The sequence below is a fragment of the Haliotis cracherodii genome, unplaced genomic scaffold (genome assembly GCF_022045235.1).
Source record: "Haliotis cracherodii isolate W230 unplaced genomic scaffold, xgHalCrac1.p SCAF_18, whole genome shotgun sequence".
Lineage (NCBI taxonomy): Eukaryota > Metazoa > Mollusca > Gastropoda > Lepetellida > Haliotidae > Haliotis > Haliotis cracherodii.
In genome coordinates, this window is record NW_027266273.1 from 3,988,386 (window position 1) to 4,013,407 (window position 25,022).

Here is a 25,022-nt window from a genome sequence, read left to right on the forward strand (position 1 = left end):
AATTCTGTTCATATTTGGTGCGTGGGTTTGGGATATTTTGGTTGAATCGTATGATCGTCACGCCGTAGGCCCAAGTTCAGTTCCCCACATAAGTACAATGTGCAATGTGTAAGGCCAATTTCCTTGATATTGCTGGAATATTGCTAAATGCGGCGTAAAATCATACTAACTCATTCACTCACATACAGTGTGAGACCCATCCATGGTGTTCACCGCAATGTTATGTCCTAAATAATAACAGAACCAGAAAGAAAACATTCTCTCTCTCAACAAACAAACAAACAAACATGTTGGTATTGCATAAAACAATTTCCAATTAGATCAAGTACTGCCATATTTTGACACATCAAGGGATGCCATGATTCCTGATATATCAATGCACTCCAAACTTACAACAGATATGATTCACGATATGTTTGCAGAGGTATCAATTCATGCTCTAAAGCTGTGTCCATTTTTATAACATAATATTTATGAAGTTTGGCCTGATCACCGATTGGGCTCGCATTTAATTTCTGCCTATAACAGTATGTATCATATATATAACTCTCTCTCTCTCTCTCTCTCTCTCTCTCTCTCTCTCTCTCTCTCTCTCTCTCTCTCTCTCTCTCTCTCTCTCTCTCTCTCTCTCTCTCTCTCTTATTAGACGATACATAATCACCTACTTCCTTTATATAGGCGCGTGATAAAGCTGAAGACAATGACTAACCCATGCAGTTTACATAGACCGGCTCCACGGGGAATACCACGAGATTCTACAAAAGTACTTCCAACAATTCCTTGTTTCAAAATAAACGACGTCTCCAGTTCCATTCACGCACTTCATCACACGGACAACTGAACATGGCGACAGCCTCTGACAATCTCTGACTCGTAATATCTACAATCAACTGTATGTACAACGTCTAATAGAAATAACATGCAACACCAAGCAGTCGAGCCCTCCATTTCGTGTCCTGGCATTTCTAAATGTATTTTAAAATAGTCCTAAATACAACCAGCCTTCGTGCTCCATGCTGTTTAATACTATTAATGACCAGCAAGCAAACGCCATTATGCCTGTACTTAAGGCCCATGGGAATATAAGGTCGGGTTATTTGTACTAATTTACTAGATGAAGCTACTATTCCTGACTTATCGATTACCATAGAAATGACATAATCATACTCCGAAAGAAATAATAACAGCGACCGGATAGTACTTCGGTGACCGTTAGGATTAACCATTCCTAAAGTGCTTCTTAGTCGGCAAGAATTCAACCGACATGGCATCTCAATACAACACTATTCCCCACCATCGCGGCTGAATAGATGGACGATTGAATCTCAATCCTCTATGTAACCGAAAGAATGTAAATACAGCGTTGTATAGCTATCGGCTCTCAACCTTCACAAACATATCATGCCTAGGCAGTTTATTACTTGGCAAACTCTGGTACGATCTCCGCGTCCTCAAAACGCACACTGTCTATCGGTGATGTTTGCAGATTTTAGTGTCCGCCGTTCCATGGATTCAGTGTAAAAGTATTCTGTTGAATTTCAAGGCAATGGGTAAATATACCGTCAATTCGAAAAACTATTCTGCGAATATCGACGTGGGATTGCCTCGGTTGAGTGGCCCGAGAACTCGCCATCAGCTCATTGAAATACGGCCTTCCTCTTAGCCAACAATGCAGTTCCATTGATCAGACAAAACGGTTACATAAAGGAAAACACGGCCGCAAATGAAGGCAGCAGCTCCCAGAATGAGAAAACCAAAATCAATGACAACCATTTAGGCGAACATTACTTGTAAGTATAATCGAATGCTGCAGCATGGCATTAGCGGCAGTGCATGAATGCGAGATTGATTTGCTAGTGGTTTGCCAACCGCCGTAAGACGGACTGAGAAGCGAGGGGTCGACGTTAGCACAATAGGAATCGAAGTTTGACAGAAATTGTGAACATCATCTTTGAGAGACGGCAAGGTAGCTGTCATTAACTGACATATTCATGCTATCTGGGTGAACTTTTTGCCCACTCTGCATCCCCGTGTCACTCGACTAGGTGCATTCAAAGGTTGGGATCGCATGATGAAATAATCACTTAGTTATGTTGTCATTCAGGCAGAGCGCTACGTGCAAGAAATGACAGTCAATTAATTTGGTATCATCATCTAGGGATGGATATAGAACAGGTAGATGAAGACTTTACGGGAGGGGGTTAAAGGGGTCGGATAGGTGGTGTGGTTCGGAAGATGAGTCAATTAATTGTGACAGAAGTTCTTGATGGAAGGTGGGGGCTTGGGGAGGAGAAATGTTGATGGATCGTGTGGTAGGGGTGGGGCAATGGTGGATGGTGGCGTCCTTTGCTTGGTGATAACGGTAAAGCGGGTACTCAAAGAACATCTTGGAAGAGTGCGATTGTTGGAAGGGATGACAGGCAATGGGGGTGGATTCGAACAAGGTGGGGGTCGTTGAGAAAGACGGTGCAATGGGATGATAGTGTGCAAAGGCGAGCAGCAGTTTGGTGCAATATACGACTCATGTACATATTGAGAGAGGTTGAAATGAGTCGGTCGATTGGAATATGGGAATGGTACTAAGTTTATAGAGTAGGCTTCTGGGAGAAGATAGCAGAGGTAGGGGTGATAGTAAGTACACGGTTGTGGTAATTGGAGCTTAGACGAAATGAGGGGTGTTCCGCGGAAAAAAACAATGAGCTGGGGCCTGAGAGTCTGGTTATGGGAAAAGAGGCAAGGATAGAGGGGAGTTAATGTTATGGATTGTCTTGGTAGGATATGACAAGGTGGAGTGCCCGGTGGTCGATGGGAGACGTTCACAAGCCTTTCCTCGACGAGGATGTTCGAAGCGCATCTATATAAGGGATTCCTCATTTATTTTGATCGTCCACGTGGGTGTGGGTGTTACCGAGGCGGTGGTGGGAGCCAGGGGTTGGTCCGGAGGAATGAGAAGACATTAGGAATCGTCATGAGGAGGACGGACAGTCAGCTTCTGGAGGATCAACGGCAGAGAGTATGACAGAGGGAGGGGGTCGGTAATACATCGATGGGTTTAGAAACAGAGGAGCTGATACAGACGGAGAAACATACATTTCTAAGGTAATCAGTGCACGTGATAAGGAGATTTCCTTTGTAAAACCTATCTGGGTGGAGTTAGAACAATACTGATTTCGAGTGACGTCGCTTTGAAAAGTATTTGAGATATATCACGGCTTGATGAGGTAGTAGATGAAACATACGATAACTGGTGCTGAAATACCTCGAATCATGATCGGGGCGAATCTTTGATTCGAACCCACATCTGTTGGATCCTGACAAGCAAGGGACGCAACTCTGCGCAGCTTGTAGAGGCACCTTAGACCAATGTACAAGAAGCTGCCACAAGTATAAACAACTGAGTGGGATCGATCGATGTGTCTGACGAAGCTCGGGTCGGTCATTGTTACCAACTGATCTCCATAAAAGTGTGGAACGGTGCTCAGGTCGCTCATTGTCAACAACTGTTCCTAATAAAAGTGTGGAACGGTGCTCAGGTCGCCCTTTGTAACCAACTGATCCCAATAATGGTGTGGAATGGTGCTCAGGTCGCTCCTTGTAAACAACTGATGTCCATAAAGTGTGGAACGAGGCTCAGGTCACCCATTGTAACCGACTGATCCTAATGAAGATGTGGAACGGTGCTCAGATCGCCCATTGTAACCAACTGATCTCCATAAAAGTGTGGAACGAGGCTCCGGTCGCCCATTGTAACCAACTGATCCTAATAAAGATGCGGAACGAGGCTCAGGTCGCCCATGGTAAACAACTGATGTCTATAAAGTGTGGAACGAGGCTCGTGTCGTCCATTGTAACCAACTGATGTCCATGAAGGTCGCCCATTGTAACCAACTGATGTCCATGAAGGTCGCCCATTGTAAACAACTGATGTCCATGAAGTGTGGAACGAGGCTCAGGTCGCCCATGGTAAACAGCTGATGTCCATGAAGGTCGCCCATTGTCAACAACTGATGTCCATAAAGTGTGGAACGAGGCTCAGGTCGCCCATTGTAAACAACTGATGTCCATAAAGTGTGGAACGAGGCTCAGGTCGCCCATTGTAAACAACTGATGTCCATAAAGTGTGGAACGAGGCTCAGGGCGCCCATTGTAAACAACTGATGTCCATGAAGGTCGCCCATTGTCAACAACTGATCCTAATAAAAGTGTGGAACGAGGCTCAGGTCGCCCATGGTAAACAACTGATGTCCATGAAGGTCGCCCATTGTCAACAACTGATCCTAATAAAAGTGTGGAACGAGGCTCAGGTCTCCCATGGTAAACAACTGATGTCCATGAAGGTCGCCCATTGTCAACAACTGATGTCCATAAAGTGTGGAACGAGGCTCAGGTCGCCCATTGTAAACAACTGATGTCCATGAAGGTCGCCCATTGTAAACAACTGATCCTAATAAAAGTGTGGAACGAGGCTCAGGTCGCCCATGGTAAACAACTGATGTCCATGAAGGTCGCCCATTGTAAACAACTGATGTCCATAAAGTGTGGAACGAGGCTCGGGTCGCCCATGGTAAACAACTGATAACCCTCATGAGAACATGTAGTAGACACTGATTTATGATGTATGAGTTGTGCATTTCCATTTCCATTCGTAGTCGTATTAATTCACTGTCATTAGTAAACGTATGCATCGTACCGTTTCATAATGATAGTGAGTGAGTATGCTTTTACGCCGCTTTTAGCAATATTCCAGCAATAACACGGCGGGGGACACCAGAAATGAGCTTCACACATTGTACCCATGACGGCAATCGAACCCAGGTCTTCGGCGGGACGAACGAACGCTTTAACCACTAGGCTACCCGACCGCCCGCTCATGATGATAAGATGAAATCAGTCCATGGAACTCGGGCAACTGTCATTCTTTTGCTGGCGTTAAGTTTAAAATTATATGAGAATGTACACTTGGTCTTGTCGTCTGGTTGGTTTATTAATACATCAACAAATATCCTGTCTGAATTATTAGTAAAAATAGATATTTGGTGTCTGGTACTTTTATTAGAATTGATATGAAATGTGAACGAAATCAAATTACATAGCTTAATATATACAAATCGTAAATAACCACGAACGACGTCAATTCCACCCATATTACCAATATATAGACAGTAGACAATTTACGTTATTGAACGTACGTACGCCTAAACTAAGAAACCGGGGTGCCGTTGTACAAGACAACCTCAGTGTTACGACTGTCGTAAGTCTATGTTAAGGTATGGGAATAACGATCACTTAGCGCTAAGATCGCTCTAAACTACGGCACCGGGCCCATATCATAAAGCGTCATCGGCACTAGTATGAACTTAACACTAACGAAGCGCTGCGGTGCCTTTGCAAAACGGGACCCAGAGAAGAACTTTACCATGTACACTAGTAAAACGTTACCACGAAGTCCGTGGTTAGGACAGGCTTATTGACACCTTAACTGAAGTTCTAACGTATGAGTGAATGAGTTGGGTTAGACGCTGCTTTGAAAGATATTTCAGCTTTTATCGTAATATTCAATTTGAAAATTGTCATAGCCACTTGCCACGCTGGTAAAACCCATTGGTAGGGTGCTCATGACAAATGTTCATAATCGTGGCAAATTTGAGATTCGAACCCATAGCAATCGGATCCTGAGTGGCTAAGGGGCGCATCTCTAATCAATGAGTTGCAGTGCAGGTGGACAACGAGCTCTGATCCACAAGATTTGACATCAAAATTTAAAACCGATTCTTCAAACACAATAAAACCTGAATGAAATAAGATCATATAAAATAATTAACAAGTATTACATTATCATATAAAATTAAGACACGTTTCAGTTGGCTCGTCTTACCTTGCGATGAACATCAAGCGAGTGTCCAACTGGCGCGCGTGCCTCTATATCCCCAAATGCCTCGGTAATGCAATTACCGGAATCTGTATTACAACATAGTGTTTATAAACATATATCAAACTAACCACTCTACAGTCACATACTCATGACCCACACGTCTTAATTGTAAGCAACCGAAATTACAGTCGACCAATCACAAGCCGCGACGGATGGCAATGCCGGCCGCTGATTGGTCAGCAGCTTGTTTGAAGTCTGGTGTGGTCGAAAACCTGTTCTAAACGTCGACGACTGACAGCGAAGACGTAGTGTGGACCATTGACAACACCGTCGACATTTGACCTTTCCTAATTGCAATTTATACAACAGGTCGCCTCTGTTCAGACCTTGCTTATTACAGCGCACGTCACTAAGTACATGTTATGGGCCTTTTTTAACTCAATAACAAGCCCCGACAATGATATTTTTTTTCTCCGGAGACATTTCAAAGGAAGAAGGCTGGTTTGTTTTTAAATGATCTGCGATGAACATGGCAGTTTTGTTGCTCAGACAGTTACATCGTTAACCTATACAGAGTACTCGGTCCGGATGCTGTCCTTGCACGTGCACGCTCTTCAAAACCCAGTTTTCCTGCAAATTCAGTGTTTATCAGATATATTAATCTAGCAGTTTATGAGTACCCTTATTGCACAGAGTGAGTGAGGGAGTTGGGTTTAACGCCGCTTTAACAGTAATCTGGTTATCAGCTTGATGTGGGAGTAAAGCCCGAAATAATAGTGACCCGTGAAGATGCGGGGAAGAATAGGTCTTCAGCATCCTATGCTTGCTGTAAGAGGCGACTATGCTTGTCGTAAGAGGCGACTAATGGGATCGGGTGGTCAGGCTCCGACTTGGTTCATGCATGCCATCGTATCCCATTTGCGTAGATCGATGCTCATGATGTCAATCACTGGATTGTATGGTCCAGACTCGAATATACACAGAAGGCTATCATATAGCTGGAATATTGCTGAGAGCGGCGTTAAACATCAAACAAACAAACAAAGCAGGTCTTAGATGTTTACCACGAAGTCTTTGGTGAAACGCACGAGCACAACCCTAGAAACATAATAGGGCGAACCAGGATGGCTTCGTATCCACGAACATAGTTTTGTGGGGAGCCCAAGCCAAGGGACGCAACTACACCTATAAAGGAACTTTAATATGAAGGCATCCCGATAAAGTGAACACAGACGGATTGATGGCCAGGAATCGGGTTAGTGTGATTGCAAGTGAGTATAGTTGTACGCCGCTTTTTAGCAATATTCTAGTTATCTCACGGCAGGGGACACCGAAAATGGGTTACACACATTGTACCCAGGAGGGGGATTCAACCCGGGTCTACGGCGTGGCGAGCGAACGCTTTAACCACCAGGCTACCCCGCCGCCAATCAACTGTAGTAAGCTTACATAACAAAATAACATGATCCTAAAGTTGGAATGAAAATTTCGTTTCGATGTTAATATTGAATGTAAATGTAGGTAAAAATAGATGATACTTTAATCAGTTCAATTCAATTCAATTCTTTATTGTATGAAAGGCCACAGGCCCATATACAACGGAGTTACATAACATATTTTATAAAATACAAAGTCAAGGTAACAATTCACTTCGTAACAAAAAAGCATTATGTATGTACAAAGCCAGTTGATGTTGTGTTATAAGATCCTTACAAGACAGTAATGAAGACAATCTTTTAGCATTAAAATGAGATAGAGACCACTGCGGTAAGTACTTGTCTCTTAGATTTTCGTATATAGGGCAAATAAACATGAAATGGTATTCATCTTCGACAACAATGTCACAAAATGGGCATAATCGTATGGATTTCTCAATAGATGAAAATCTCCCTGTGTTTTTTTTAAATCATTCAGGCCAATCAATTCTTAATTACTTTAATTAATTCTTAATGGCGGGCCATACTTCACAGACTGGTAATGTGTGTCTAGATTCTGTACCAAGTGTCATTTGTGGCACTGTCTGTGTAACTGGGGCTACTTTTACCTGGTGCCTTCATCTCAATCAGAAACTTTGTAGCACCAGACAAACCAATGCTCATGTTGACGTTTTGAATTAACCGCACTAGCGCTTGGCGCTGATCTTGACCCCATTCAACCAAATTCCGTGAAAATTAATATATATCTGGACTTTCTTCTTAGTCATGTTTAACCCTCCACGCAGTTATTACTCATTTACTCAAAACAAGAAAGAATCAATGCGATTATTGTGATAACAGCGGGAATTTTTTCATCTAGAAATGAAATGCGCGTCTCCGTTGACGAATGATTGCATGTTGAAATAATAGTATTGTTCCCCAAATCGGACAAATAAAATAAACACGAAGAAGAATTTAATCACCCATTTCACTCGGCCATAACTCTAAAAAGTAATTTACTCAGAATCATCAAGTTCCGAAATGTATTATTTTTTCAAAAACCAGTAAATTACACTCGTATTTGAATCAATTCTAAACCAAATTTATCCATCCAAGCAGTTGTATTAATTATCTCCACAAAGTACCCGTCAGTCTATGACAAATGATAATCGTTGCGGCAAATGCTGAACCAGCTAATTACCCTTGCGGGACCATTTGTTTGCAACGAGGGTAGAAGCTTGTCTCATTGCGTGAGGCCATCATTTGTCATTAGTTTACGTCACCTCTGAGTTTAGACCTGAATTGCCAACAGGTGGCGCCTCTGGTCACTGCCTGCACGAGCTAATCGACGTCACGATAGCACGTGCCACGAGGTTCAGAGTGACCACTGGCTAATTGTCCAGTCGGGATGGTCTGACAAGGCCGGGGTGGCGTCTGGTTGAGCTTGATTACACTTGTCACCGTGTATTAGCAAGACAGGTACGCTCGTGACAGGTGCTTCAGCTTGATGTACATGTAATCTATGACCTTCCTACATGGGGTCACCGCTCGTAGCAGGGCTGGGTCGGTGCTTAATGGGATCACGCATCTGTACCTGTGGTTACCATATCCCTTCATCCCCTCATGGTTTCATATCAATTTTCTATATTGTCACTACTGGGGGCGAAGGATCGCTGTAGGATCGCAGTAGGATTCACGACGCACTTGTACATTTCCGATTGACAATAAATCAAAATAATATTTTTTTAATTACATACCAACCCCTTCCTGCGTCACCTCTAAATACAATACTTTACTTCGTGTCTTATAACAGAATTCGCCCCGATTATGTTTCATGTTTTGTCAGCACAATGCTCGAATAGGTTTCACCAAAGCGGTAAACTTGGAGACATGCATTGCTTCGTTCTTTCCGCCCACATTATGCTAACACACCGTGATATATCAGCAGTGACAAAAACGCTGTTGTGATCTGGTAAAAATATATGATTTTATTTCATTTTAACTGCTTCAATAATACACGATGTTTTGTGCATACGACGAATACTACATTTCATATTTGATAAATTGATACAAGAATATCATATATCATACACGCATCCTTATGACATAAATAGAAAAGTTGATACCTTTAACTTCACGGGCGACACATGAACTATATGTACATCCGTTATTGTGAAAAAGAGTAAAGTAAATCGACAATAAAATGGAAAAAAGAGACGGAAATTAAATTAATGAATTTCAAAATAGATTTTCAACAGGAAGGATATGCCTATAGATAAATGATTTATAACTTTCCAATAGTTCGTTTATAATCAGAGTGGCAAATTAATTGACAGACAGAAGTTCATACATGGCAAAATTAAAACGGATCAGTTTGTCAAAACCACTGCCGCCGTTAGCGGAAGAAGCGAGTAAACAAGAGAGGGATGTTGTTCGCTCTTTGGCATTGACAAGTTATGAGGCAATCTATCACAGAACCCATACCAAATTTGCTATAACCTGCTTCACAAGTAACACGTGGATAATGTCAGGAATCCACGCCAGATGCCGCCACTTGCGTCTGTCAAAACTGACATCGCCATGTTTGACGCGAAATCGCGCCATAACCAGCATGGCGCAACTTCCGGCCAATTAGCGGGTCAGAGCGGCGTGACAGTGGAGAACTGGCCTCATCCCCAAACCTCGTCTATCATACAAACGCTTGCAGTAAATCTGCCCAGTTTTATGAAGACGTCATCTCCGAGGAGTTGAAAGTCGGTAGGGGACGGACGGGTCCAATTATGAGACCCCCTTGGTGTGATTTACGGCAATCATAGCCTAATTTGGTTCCGTCTCCCGTCGTATGCCACAGACTTTGAGTCTTGAGGACAGCACAATTAGCTCTGTAACCCAACTCGATTTCGCTCCAAGTTTCGGTATAAAATACTAATGCGAAAATTATCTTCGTTAGATCTTGCATGGTAACTTCACTCTTGGAAAAGATGTGGGCTGACTAAGGCCGGATTTACCATGGGTTTTATATACATGTTTACTGCGACTTGCTGCCTGAAGGGTAAAGCCCTCTAGCCGAAGACCTAAAGTACAATCACTTGAAGCTGTCCAACACGTCCAATCCAGCGTTCCACTGTGTCATGCTGTGCTCAAATGGCATTTCGGGATAATCCCAACGTATTTTTCCAACTCAACTAAAAAAATCAGCTATTCGTAGACACTTAAAAATCCCCAGGAACGTATCCATTACATAATCATGAACACGAAGAGTTCAGAGGAACGCGTTTAGCTCTTATTAGTGTTATTCCCTTTCTGATTTCGACCAAATACGGATCCTCTGTGTAGACAAGCTGTTTGTGTAACATGCGCGTACTTTTGTCAAACAACTGCTCACTGCACTTGGGAGACATTAACGTGACTTTTCAAATAGACAGGACTTGGCAAAGAGTCGACCATATGTTTCGCCCAGTTGTTGCACCTGAAAAGGGTTCTCCTGTACGACATGATCGTTATTTTTCGGTTCAGTTCTAACACAGTAAGGTCCTTACAAACAGAAACCACATGTGCATGATCAATTGTTCGGTGACCCTTGTACAGGGATTAGTCCAAGTCCAAACGTTCTGCCGGAATCATCTTGATGTTTGGACTCTTTGAAGGATTGTTTGAGAGCTTGCGGGGCTGCGTTATGATTATATCCAAACGCGTCTGACCTGACTTACCTCTAAGGTTGCCCATGCAGTGACAGAATGTACATGTTCCAAAACGCCCACACATATTCCTGAGTGAGTGAGTGAACTAGATATAACACAACTTTCAGTTAGTTCACAGTGTGCCAGCTAACTGTAAGACGTTGTGATGCAGGTCGTGAACGTTTATCACCAAGACCAAGGATCATAACCAGGTGTCATAAGGGATTCGATACTGGCATCAGTGGATACTGGCATGACCAAGGGGAGCAACTATTCTCGAAACTGCTGCATCAGTGGTAAAATAGTAATGCGAGGACAAAGGATTAGAATACTACTGGTTTTGCATCCACTCTCTAAAATCTCGATGTTGACCAGTAAAATTTGATTGGCAGGTTCTTAAACATTCATCAGAGTTCACCATCGGAGGCGCGGGAAAGAGAACGAGGAAGGTGTGTTTAGCGTTACCGTAAACACACTTACGTAGGTGTCGTAAACAAATCTCTGAACACTGAGCTTGGCGGTGAAATATTTCTTTATCGAAATTGTACATAACACACAGGCCACAGAAAAAGGCAAATCCGTTCTGCCTTAACATGTAATGTCTGACCCACTGGGACAAATTCCGTCAACCAAAACATCCATGTCGTTTTCCTTGATGAGCATCCAAGTAAACAAGATGTCTAAGTCTTACCTAATGTGTTCCTGGTTTTGAATCCACCGTAAGCGAGCTGTCATTCAGGTTCTTGAGCGTATCTGGAAATAGAAACGACACATTAGCATCCTGCGTACCCAACCGTTATAGAGGCCCTGAGCCTCGTTTCAAAACGTTATCACAGCGTTACTAGTGCTACTCCCGTAGACTTTCAGCGGTCCTGACACTGAGATCACTTTGTAAAACTGGACCTGCTTTGGCCAACTTTTTGTCTTTTGACACATTTCAATAGTAAAGCCAAACTTTCGACACAAGCGATGTATTTTTTCACCTATATCAAGAAATATTTACAATATATTACATACATTTCTTAGCAGTGTCTAAGCTCGAAAATCACGAATTTTTTTGGAGTTACTAATTACTAAAGTACTCATTTGTGTACATTCTGCTGTTATTATTACCCCCACCCCCACCACCACCACCATCATCATCATCAGCCCTATCCTTAATTGATCAGGGGAAGAACCGACCTAGCACTCTGCTTCATATATGTGGTGGTAATCAATTCTAGAGCAGTCGAGTTATCAGGTTAGCAGGTCGATAACATGAGCACAGATTCACGTCAATGGTGTGCGATGATGCGTCATCAGGCACGTCTCACATTGTAACCATCCGATCCTTATTTCAATCGGTTCTTTCGATAGAAATTGGGTGACCTTTTGGCTTTTCAACCAGAATCCAAACGGGGGAGAAACGACTAACAACAACCCCTTCCTTAAGAGCACAAGTTGATAAACCGGTACTCCCGTAGCGGCAAGTTAGGTTAATCCTATACGTATTCAGTCGAGGACATGCAGCTATGATGGACCATTAATAAAACTAACGCCAAAAACACTTCCCCACGGGGCATTGACCACAACAGGGCCAGCAGGATTCGAGACCTATGTCGGTATATTATTTTCACTTTCAAGACCTGTTTCCAAGCTAGCAAACGGTTTTTCTCACAATGTTTTGAAATCTGACGATTAGCTTTTCGCATCCCCTAAGGTCTGTCTTGGCGTCAGTTTCGCTGCGCTCTTCTTGTCCGATGGGGCTCCCGATAAGGGTGGTGCAATATGTTCGAAACAAGCTCCTCAGTTACCATTGGATTCAACCATGATTAGTCTTAGAACCGTGATCAGAACGCTTCATCAATAGAGTCTTGACGTCATGACTCTTTAGATGCTGATGTTACGTTTAGTATTGGATGGGTTTTTAACTGTGATGAAAATAAAAGCGACAAAAATATTTCCATAATCGTAAGAAATCTCTACTAAAAGCAGAGTCCAAAAAACATCAAATGAAAAGGAAGCACGCCCTTTGCCCCTCGTTTTTTGACAGCAGATTCTGTTTTTTTGTACAGAGTTTACATAAATGAAAGCTCGGCGTGATTCATACCTGCCTACATGCTTCAAATTGCTTTTAGCCCTCTTTTTAGAAGCCATTAGTTTTTGATGAGATATAAACAGTCAATATGGAAGCTTGTTTATTGCTTACAGCGTTTCGAGAGAAAGACCCACAAAAAACGCAGCGTGAGAGTTTTGCGGATATCAAGACATTTCAATGCGTAGCTTAATTATTAAATTCATAATATGTTCTCCTGCATACTTCATCAAAATAATGATACATTTAGAAAATATTCCCTGGTTCGGGATGTGTTTTGTAGGCAACACTGAAACAGAATATACGAAACACTTATATCTTTTACATTTCAATTCAGATGTACCCTTTGTTAAAAGAACGTGAACAACAAGAGCACTTGAAAGTCAGAAAAAGATATCTTAACAGTAACCAAAGTTGCAAAAATACAATGGATCGTATTTTTCGTAGATCCGGTTCGAACTTATACATACAGAGCATTAAGTAACATTGAATAATAAAGAAAGTCAAAGGTCATGAAGAGTGACGCCCCTTTGTATAACAAAACCCCAGCACATTGTGTGGCACGAGTTGTCAAATATCCTGTGGTGGCCCAGCTGGTTAAAGGTATTTCCGAAGGGGATCTTCTGTTCTTACCTAAATATTTTCCTGAACAGATGTTAGAAAAGAATGAGTAGCGTAAAAGTGTAACAGTTTAAACCTTTCGACTGAGATTAGCAGATTTATTTTGCGAAAGTTCGTTTTACTTTTATTGGGGGATTGTGAAAATGCAAGTAGACCTATGATATATATACGTTCATAATCTTTTTATTTCGAACGTTTTGAAGTTATATCTAATAGCATTATCCATCTTATAATTCACTTGTTTGCTTTTGTTTTAGTAAGTTACAAATTTATTTCGTGGATAAGATTTATATCTAGATATGAGTGAGTGAGTATGGTTTTACGCCGCTTTTAGCAATATTCTAGGCGGGGGACACCAGAAATGGGCTTCACACATTGTACCCATGTCGGGAAGCGAACTCGGGTCTTTGGCACGAGGAGTGAACGCTTTAGCAACAAGGCTACCCGACCGCCCTAGATCTATATATGAACAGATATATGTCTTGGTGTATAAAGACAAATAGAATATTATTGTAGGCCCTATTAATGATATGGTAAAGGTTGATACTTTATATGTCGTCATTTTGAATTCTTGTGATGAAATAAAAGTAAATAACGAACATTGGCATGTTTCTTAAATGTCAATACAAATTGATTTTATGTATGATATTTGTAGGCCTTTTTGAATTGATTGAATGTTTAATTTATATCAAACTTCAAACAACAAAAGTCCTATTTATAGAATGGTCTAGGAAACAAAAGCATTTTCAAAAGAATAGAAATATTTCATCATTTTAAGAATTACTATTTTCTATAAGAATAATGGAATCAGTTTTATACTTACTAAATATATATAGTGAGTCACTATTTATTTTTTAAAACATTCATGCAAATGTCAAGTGAAAAAAAAATCTAAATGAATCTTCATCAACTATGGATATAAATAATACATACATGTAGATGTTATGTAAATATTTCATCACTTCTTGAGTTGAAGCTTGAAATCAGCTCTCTAGCAGGCAATGTAATAAATATTCAAATATGATCATTTGTCAATTTCATAATTTGGATAAGGACACAAGAATGGACCTCCCACATCACACATTATGTTGAAACTGGAAGCTGAAAAAGAATATACTCCATCCCGAGAAATGCACAATTATCTTCAATGTACCTACAGCACATCAAGAGCAATTATGTTTGTTGTCATATCATCCCTCAATCATGACCACTGTCCACATGATCATTGATTCATTCCAGGCTCTAAAGTAATTCTCAAAACGTTCAGTACACTACACCATATCGCTGTACCAATCTCATTTAAATCAGATTTTAGTTTTCGCTACCGCTAAACAAAGATCTGAGGACTCCCCATTACGGGTCATGTCAGAACGACCTTTCGTTAATTTTGACCGACCAGTGAAATGACTGACAAGAAATCGACGTTAGCCAATCAGAAAGCTGCTTTCTCCAGCTTTACGACACTGGTTTCAAACTGGCGACTACTTTCGAAACATATTTTTACGTATTCTCGATTAAAAATGTTAAAACTGGTAAGAACATTCTGGAATGGCTTATAGATGGCCAAGATTGTATGGATATACTCATAAAACCCGTAACTGTCATTTGGAATACCCTGTGTTAATTATTTCGTGGTTGCATGATCAGAAAACACATTTTCACTTTCACAATCTGGTAAGCGATGCTCTGATTGGTTGGATGAAAGGTCGTTCTGACGTGACCCGTAATGGGATGTCCTCAGATCTTTGTTTAGCGAGAACTAAGATCTGATTTTAATGAGATTGTCACTGTACAGGAAACTCATTTACCTGGACCCTTAAGGACCCTCAAGGACCCTTAAAATTAAATATTGGGTGTCCCCTGGACCCCCACTGTTGCAAGACAAGGTAAAACCCTGATGCCCCTATGAGGAATCAATCCTGGGTCTTTGGCAGGACATGTGAACACTTTAACCACTTGACTACCCAAATATACTTTAAGAAAACCAGGATAAAAGAGTGATTAATCTGACAACTGTGTATCATCACGATCCTCTGTTGACTGACGACTGATGATGAAATATTTGATTGTCAACTATTTAACGTAGTAAGCCCATGTATAGTAAACTAGGTTATCAAATATTGAAATTGGTGTATCAAGGTCGCCTGTAAAGTACATTAACAGGGTGTCACCAGACACAAAGCATTCATCTTACAATTTACACTTACAATTTGAGAATGGAGAATACTATACATTGCGAGTCATGTAGGATTCAAAGAAGTGAGGCTGTTTGAATCATTAAGTTTATCAAAATTGTAGATTTCCTTTTACATGTAAGTGACAATTTCTATTCTACTATAACTGACATTTTGTATTCTGGTGAGAAATAAACCGTACTTTCTTGAATATAGTGCACACCGCCCTCACATGTTTTCTTGGAATATACCGCTGATTCGTCAAGACACACCCAATGATATAACTTTACAGGATTTTAATGCAAGGATCGGCAAAAAATTTCAAAGTTCAAGGTGTCAATGGTTTACTTTCTTATATCTAACGTAAAAATTACAATTCATATTAGGCTTAAGGCTTTTATGCTGGAGTAATGACTACATCAGTAAAGTCCTTGGATAGTGAAGCGTACTGCAGGTCTTTCGTCAATAACCCTTCTGTTCATGCCAGGGACTCCTTGTATGTATTACTGAAGCCCCCACACTCAACAGTGGATAGACCCAGCTTAATCCCTGAAGTTATTTTGTTATTTAGACAAATGGAAAGCTACCATAAAGAATAATCAACTTCTCTGTGTAATTCTGTCAGGGAAGTTGATCCAAAGTTTAAATTCTTAGCCCCGAGTAGTGACAGCTATTTTTTATGAATAGCAAATTTTGGATCTAAAATTAATATTCTTTGGTCATTGATTTCGGATTTACTATTTCAATCTCGGGACTGATTTTAATTTAATATTCAATATAAGGGACTTGACTTTTGTTCTTTATTTTGAACATTGAAGTTCCAAATTGAGTTGTTAGCATTTCCTTACCTCTTACAAAAGTAAAATTATGAACTGGTCTGAATGACATTTTCAAAGTAAAACATAACAGGTCATCCTTGCTATAAGAAGAAAATTAGGGATGCAGTTTCAAATTTTGGATTTTTTAAGTCTGTTGTTTTCATGATTTTGTAAGTCTAGTAATTAATTTGTAATATGACTGTAACAAATCAAACATATGCCTTAGAAGATTTAAAAATTATCAGTAATAGCACTTCTGTTAAAGAAATCCTGAAAATAAACACAAGCCCACAGCCTATCTCTAAACATATGTAACATCACGTAGCCATTTTCCATCAGGGTGCTTGTGTTTCGATCTATTTATAGATCACCAAAAAATGATAGAGCCTTTTTATTTGAAAGCCATAACTCATTTTTTCCAGTGTTTATTTTTTCTGCAAGTTGTCTGTTAAGATGTATACAAAACCCATGTGTTAACCTCAAGTTGATCATGCAGGCCCATTTCGCAACCCCTTTATAGTCATCACAACGGAAGCTAGTGATTTATTGGAAGTTTTGCTGGCTCCGTGCTCATGGAGTAATACACAAGCTTTAAACAGTGACCAAGGATCGTAAACTTGTCTCACATGGCCAATAAAGCACTTGCAGTCATTGAATAAACCATTAATTGATGATCCGTTTCAAATAAAGCTTGAAGTATTTGTGTTTAGGTTTTAACAGAACATAAAATGTTCCGCAGGTTTGCTGAGCGCTCATCCATAGCCAACTCAACTCAGAACATGTGTTACTGCGGGTTTGAATTTTTTTTAGCTTTTTTTTATATGATATTGTGAAAGAAGGAAACAGTTTTAGGATTTTCCTGATTTAGCTGATGATTAAATGTACGAGGATCACTTGTGTATGATTATCTGATTTACTGTTTGAAGACTGATCTGATTATTCTGAAAACTGATACAGGATTAGGATGCAAAATGTTTTTTATTTCAAGTGTTGCCATGAGGCACTCAAAGAGGTGTTTAGATGTGCCCTTTGGAACTTAAGTGTATCCGATATGGGATGTGGATGTAAAAACCTTTTAGTGCCTGTAGGCAGCTTGGATTGTATACTCCCCAGGGAGTTGAGAATGATACTGGAATGCAAACAGATCTACAAATAAAACTGCCTTTGAGCAGATGCTAGTACCTGGATATCTGTGGTATAAATATGTATAATAACATTTCTTTTGATCTTACTGAATATTCATTAATGTGTTTGTCCAGATTATTTGTATGAAACTACATTTTTCACTGACTTCATATAATAATCAGTTTCGATAAGAAATATGATTTCTAAATGTGCTCTTCATGCACCGGAAACCTATTTTAATTATGCATTAATGTTTGAATTATGTCTTTGGTGTGTTAATACAAGGAATTCCAAAGCATGTTAACCTCACTTGTCAAAGTATGTTGGAATTACTCCATTTAGTGTGATAATAACATACTGTATACGGTATACAATGTACGGTATATATTATATATATATATATCTTTAATCTACTCTGTTTAGAGAGAGAGAAGAGAGAGAGAAGAGAGAGAGAGAAGAGAGAGAGAGAGAGGGAGGGAGGCTAATCCCGTATATCTTAAATCTACACTGTTGTATATATATATATATATACATCTTAAGTCTACACTGTTATAGAGAGAGAGTAATATATGGTTATATATACATGTAGTTATATATGGTTATATATAGTTATATTCATAATATAAACATAGTTATATATATTATACATACTGTTATAGGCAGAAATTAAATGCAAGCCCAATCGGTGATCAGGCCAAACTTCATAAATATTATGTTATAAAAATGGTTACAGCTTTAGAGCATGAATTGATACCTCTGCAAAAAAATCATGTCTGTTGTAAGTTTGGAGTGCATTGATATATCAGGAATCATGGCATCCCTCATGCTTGATGTGTCAAAATATGGCAGTACTTGATCTAATTGGATATTGTTTTTATATAATACCAGCATGTTTGTTTGTTTGTTTGTTTAACTCGCACTCAGCAATATTCCAGCTATATGACGGCGGTCTGTAAATAATCAGGTCTCGACCAGACAATACAGTGATTGATATCATGAGCATCAATACCAACATGTAATGCCTTCAGACATAGTTTGATTATATGATACCTGGGTAGGTTAAGGGACAAATATATGGGTATCAATACTGTGAGCAAATGTCAGCATCACGATATCGGTTCTTCTGTTTACTTGGGTCAGCTATCAGAACAGAACACTGAAGCTTCTTGTGTTGCACTCTCCCCAGGGAGCTGAGAATGTAATTTGAATGCACATTGATCAATAGACCAGGTTAACAATGTTGCACACTGTGAGTGAGCATGCCTCTGTGTTATAACCTAATACATTGGGATAATTTGCAGTTTTGCTTGTCAACTATGTCCAGTAACAAAACATATGTGGAATAGATATTCAGATATGTAGCAGAACACACGGAAATAGAATGCTTGTCTTATGTATTTGAAACGTGAAGATGTCGTCCTTGACATTTTCGATAACATCTCGATATATAGATATATCATGGCATGTGACATGTCAAAAGTGAACATAACACTGTGATAAGAATATGATCTGATTCAAAATAACAGTGTCAGTGTGAAAGTGAGCAGGGTTGGAGGGAGATGGTAAGGGAATTAATTAGGAAGGAGAGATGAGAAAGAGAGGTGAGAAAAAAGATGGAGAGAGGGCTGGAGGGGAAGCAGACGGCAAGAGAAAGATGGCGAGAGAAAGAACGAAATGTAGAAAGAAAGAGGGAGAAAGAATCCTTATGGAGAGAGAAATGATTATTGTCAGAGTTACATTATGCATGTTATATACATGCATCAAGTTCACATTTATAGCCTATCATATTTTCAACACTCTACCCCCTAAATACATATTTGAAACTTCCTCATTCAACTGTGCTTTCAGCACTTTTGCTTCCTACACCCAATGAAACTCAATGAAACACTGATTACAATGATGTTTCATATCATCTTCGAGATGTTCAGGAAATCTATGAAATCAAGCGAAACATGTATTTCAGCAACCACCGAACCATCCAGTAAATGAATCTGATATGTATCGTATACAAACCCTTGATTTAAGTCCTTGATATCCATAACATACAACGATAATCCACAAGAAATCACGAGCTTATCCAAGTATCACATTCGCTAATCCTTAGGCTTCACCATGATAAATTCATCTTTGACGAACAGCCATTGAAGAGCCCACATCAAGAGTAAATAACCCTGAAATACAAGGGCCTCCATCCAACGCTAGCTCCAGAACTCACAGCCTAAATAGTCCTCCATTCAGACATAACCCATATAGTATAATAGTGGTTTTCCTGAAGTATTTTGCTCCCTCTTCACAAGCATAAATAGCCCCATGCCTCTATTAGACTATTTGAGGTGTTTCTTTTCTGCTTGGTGGGTTGATTGACAGTATTTATTGAGAGTCTGACGGGTCTATTGAGTCCTTGTCGGGTTCTTTGGGAAGCGTCTCACCTCCGCTGTTCGGCCATTCAGCGGCAATCATCCATGTAACAAGCTAGCATCATTATAAACACATTGGACCCTCGTAAAATACCTGGATAGAATTCTCGCCCAATAAACATTATGCCCATATTGAAGTATTTGTACGTCTTTTGTCAATATCTCGCATTGAGTTATTTTGCTTTCGTGAACAACTTAGTAAATATACATGTGTCCTTTACGAGTGTAACATTTTCAAGATTGCCTAATCATTAGGGAAAAATATGAATTGGTGACCGGACAGTTTTGTGGCGAATATTCAATAGAATTTTACACATCATTCATGCTGTTCTCAACGACGTGTCTCAAGTGCTTGGCAAAAGAATGTCTTCGCAATACTCCATGTTACGCTCTTGTGTCAACGCACTTCAACCAATTTTCAAGTGCACTGCAATTAACCATTATTTTTTTTAAAAAATCCACACCTGTAGGATTTTAATTGGCTGCACCATATAAAAAGGATCCATTTTCATTTTTTCTTTAAAAATCGTGTGTACTACATTCAAGGATACATCTTTCAATACACATCCGACATGTATGCCTGGTTTGGGATGAAAATCTGTCATGATTTAAACAGCTTTATCATTGGCAGCATGTTCCGAGAACCTTTCCTGATATTTCAGTTGTTTGACAGTGAGAATGCTTTTGTCAATTTAGAATTAATGTAGTTAGTCAAGAACATAAAAAGGTCAACTTAATTTCACATGGAAAGATTTTCGATAAATTACCAAATGTAATCTGTCCATTTTACATTAAATTTATATCATAGGATTACATTAAAACAACACTTATGAAATAATTACTGTATTTGACATAATTAGCGCCCCACTGTAATAAGCACCCACAGTGATATTTGCTAATACATTGGCTAGTGAACAATCCTAATCAGCACCCCTTCCGATTGATCAATGTACACAAGCCTTATTTATTCGCTTATAATATTGTGTTATATACACCCTTTAATATGGGCAATTAAATTCTGGTAAAATATATCTGTCGTATATATACATTTCAGGCTGTCAGCATAAACCACGAAATTTACTATCTTTCAACTGTTTTTTTCACCAAAATAATATTCCAATAAGAGCCCCCTATCTCTAATTTTGAGAGCGCCCTGGGCGCTTAATATGTCTAATTCGGGATAATCAAAGATGAATAATGAACACAACTTGACATTGACATACATGCACTCACCAATGCTGATTGATGTTAAATATTAATCCACACTGTTGCACCATGATACAACGATATGGAACTATTTTCAGATCCTCTGAATATCCCTGAAGTTACAAGTCCTGGGTATTTGACTGTCATCTTCCAAGTAAGTGCTTCCCAGCTATACACTATCTGCGTACTTATATCAGAAGTGCATTGTGCAACAGCTTTAGTCCCAAGCCAATATGATATCCTGATATCTTGACGATAAACATAGGTGTCCCACGATTCCTGCAACCAGAAGTCTCCGAGGTCCACTGGGTTAACTATCCGTCTGTATTGAACTCTTGAGACGTAAATGGTTCAATGGTTAAAGCAGATTAGTGAATTACCTGATATTACTCTGTTACAGTTGAACCAGTAGTAGATTGGTAGGGTTTAGGTGGAGTTATGGTAGGGTTGTGGTATAGGATATGGTGTAGACACTATTACCACATTCAGCTGACCCACAGTTTGTTTGTTTATTTGTTTGTTTGTTTATTTGTTTGTTTGTTTGTTTGTTTGTTGTTTAATGCTGCACTTAGCAATATTCCAGCTGTATGACGGTATTCTGTAAATAATCAAGTCTGGACCAGACAGTCCAGTGATTGATATCATGAGCATCAATCCACGCAATTGGGATACAGTGATATGCATCAACCAAATCAGCAAGTCTGACCACCCGATCCCGTTAGTCACCTCTTACAACAAGCATAGTCGCCTTTTACAGCATGAATAGGTTGCTGAAGACCTATTCTAACCTGGATCTTCACAGGTGTTGCCACACAGATTGACTCTATCATTGATAAATACACAATGCCATTCAGATAGTGGTCAAATGTAACAAATGTCATATTCGGGATGACACTTTCTTAGTAAAGTACACATTCTAGTACTTATTGGGTTGAGTCTCATGTGGGATTCGAACATCTATCATTGATGAGTGAGTGAGTGAGTTGGGTTTAGCGCCGCTTTTAACAATATTCCAGTTATATCGCAGCGTGTCAGCTTAGTTTGGGAGGAAAGCCAAAAGTGATGCAGGTCTCAGACGTTTACCACTTCGGTGAAACCCACGAGCACGGGTATGGTGCTGACAAACCTAGAAACATAATCGGGGCAAACCGGGATTCGAACCCACAATCATAGGTTTCTGCAATGATATTTGAACATATTGATCCCTCAATAGAAAAAAATATATTTAAAAAAGGGCACTCCTGGCACAGTTATTGTTTAAAAATAGATTCAACAAATATTGTAAATAGAGTTCCCCCTGCACATATAGAGTCAAGCACCTGTCTCTTTGAGAAGAGCTCCCTTGCAGTGTATGACTTCAGCTTCAGGAATTCATGGGCAGAAGGAAATGAAATTTCATGATTATCAGTATTAGTTAATGAATAACATTAAAATAAACTAATAATAATTCTTCAATTATAATAACAATAAGAAGTATTTACAGCTGTAGTAGTAACAACCTCTTACCAGACTTCTTGATTCCATTAAAGAAAACCATTCAAGGGAGACAACTTAATCCATTCAGAATACTCCTTAACTCCGATTGGTTCTTAATACAAAGTATGTTAGAAATCAAAATGCTTGCAACAAAAAACACGGAAATCCAAGGTTTTGTTTAGAAATAAACACAAGGCATCCAAGTAAATTAAAACTACCGCTGCATAATATCACAGTGAGAAATCCCACATGGACCTCAAAAAGTCACTGTAGACCAAATGGGTTGTTGCCAAGAAGGCATTGTGAGACTTGAAGAGCTCTACGCGTTAATGCCTTGTAAAGTCTTAGTGTTGGTGTCAGAGAGAGACTTATTGGAGTCACAGGTAATACTGTACAATCTGTGATAACAACGTTGACAGGTCGCTGTTGACAGACAAACTTTTGTAGGGACTTTGGAAACAGAAACCTAGATTTAGTAGATTGAGGCCATCTCTTACACAAGGATTAGTTTTCAGTTAGTATTATAAATCAGTAGATGATACATCATGTTTTGGCGGAATACATCTGATGACATTTTTTGTAAACTCGATAAGAATAATGTGAAATTGAGATTAGGTTTCTGAATATTGGATAGCTTCATTGAGGTCACAGAGGTAACTCTATCAGGTCAAGGACCTCGACTTTTTTACTTTTTTCACACTTGAACGTATTTTTACCAATCCCCACTGTGAGTAAATACACTCCCTTGCACTCCAATTCCGAATTTGGAAATTAATCCATGTAGAATTGTATTCAATAAATCTGAGAATGAAGTCACGTTACACGAGACTTGTATCAATTTTCTTTAATCTAGGCAAGGAAACCAGTAAAAATGTCAGCCTCGTGTTAAACGTCACTGTCTCAAAACACATAGGTATATTTCCCTGAGAAGCGAGACGCTACAAGGAGCATCCAGATATCAAGTGATAGTCGCCTTCCATAAAATCCCCTTTACCTGTCATAGGTTAAAAAACTCCACTTGGGTCATCCAACCATACAGAAATCGTCCGACCATACCACTAAACCAGCAAGGACGACCAGCAAAACTTCAGCAGGATGGTTTTCTTACAAAGAATGAACAATAACTAACAGTGAGTCCGCACAGGTAAGGGCCATCGGGGTGACAGTTAACAAGCGTTGGGCTGTGTAGGACTGACTAGCTCTCAGTTGCTGCTGATGATACCGAAGATGAAGGGACGCTTAGAAGCAGCCGAGAATATTGCCTTTGTGGGTTCTGGATGCGATTCGTTCCTCTGCTTACCGAGCAACAATTAGCCGGCACTCCGACAAAGCTTAATTGGCGAGCTCATTTGTTCTGGATGTCACGGACCGCTCTCTTCGCGGTCACCCTATCCCTTGTTAGACGCTTGCTCAAAGTCCGCGATATAAGGGTGTATTCTCCCGGCCCATGTTTTCCGAGCTGTGAATTGTTACATGTGTCATACTCACAGTGTTAAACCCACAGCTATGTATTGAGTTCCCTCCCCGGCACACAGTGTGGAGACTTAAGTGTAAAAAAAAGTTGTGGACATAAATAAATAATTTGTATCAATCACCAAGAAATTTGGCTTTGAACCTTGTGAGACAGCATTATTTTCTTCTTTAAGTTAATTTTCAAACACTGTAGGATGCGAGGTTGAGTGGATTGTACAAGCTGATTGTGGAAATAGAGGTATTGATTGGTTATTGATGTTATGTAATTGAAAAGAGCGTGATGATGTTACATGGCAGTGTGTCATTTCCCCCATAAGTGTATTTTTAGACATGTCGAATGTACTGATTACGTTAATCAGGAGACGTGAATGTTTTTCCGTTATTGTTCACTTGTTGTGTTAATTGTGTGGGAATGTTTTTGCCAGGATACATGTACATATTTTGACATTTTAGCTTGATAAGTCTGCACAAATCTTAATTTTTATTCTTCGGTGTTTTGAGACAGCTCAAAAGCTTTGTATTTCTGTGACTTCCTGGTGTCATGTTAATTTTGCTTTTTTTATTCTACTCTGTGTGGTTTAATATACTGCTCCGTGTTGAAAAACAAATATCTCTTGTCATGTTTAATTTTAATGCAAATTTATGACAGAAATTTTCATGTAAATATTTTT

The 25,022-nt window shown here is 39.6% G+C and overlaps 1 protein-coding gene across 7 annotated transcripts in view; it reads right to left on the reverse strand.

Annotated features, from left to right (window-relative positions):
- The window catches only part of LOC139465684 (frizzled-5-like), a 202,529-nt gene that overhangs the window by 40,925 nt on the left and 136,582 nt on the right, over window positions 1-25,022 (reverse strand). For 4 of the 7 annotated variants that reach the window (XM_071247461.1, XM_071247460.1, XM_071247462.1 and 1 more), the window contains one exon: window positions 11,659-11,720. The gene's annotated coding sequence lies outside the window, so the exon portion shown is untranslated. Of the gene's footprint in view, window positions 1-5,875; window positions 5,965-11,658; window positions 11,721-19,792; window positions 19,989-23,872; window positions 23,939-25,022 lie in introns of those variants that run through there. The other 3 variants (XM_071247463.1, XM_071247464.1, XM_071247466.1) reach the window with 3 other exon arrangements.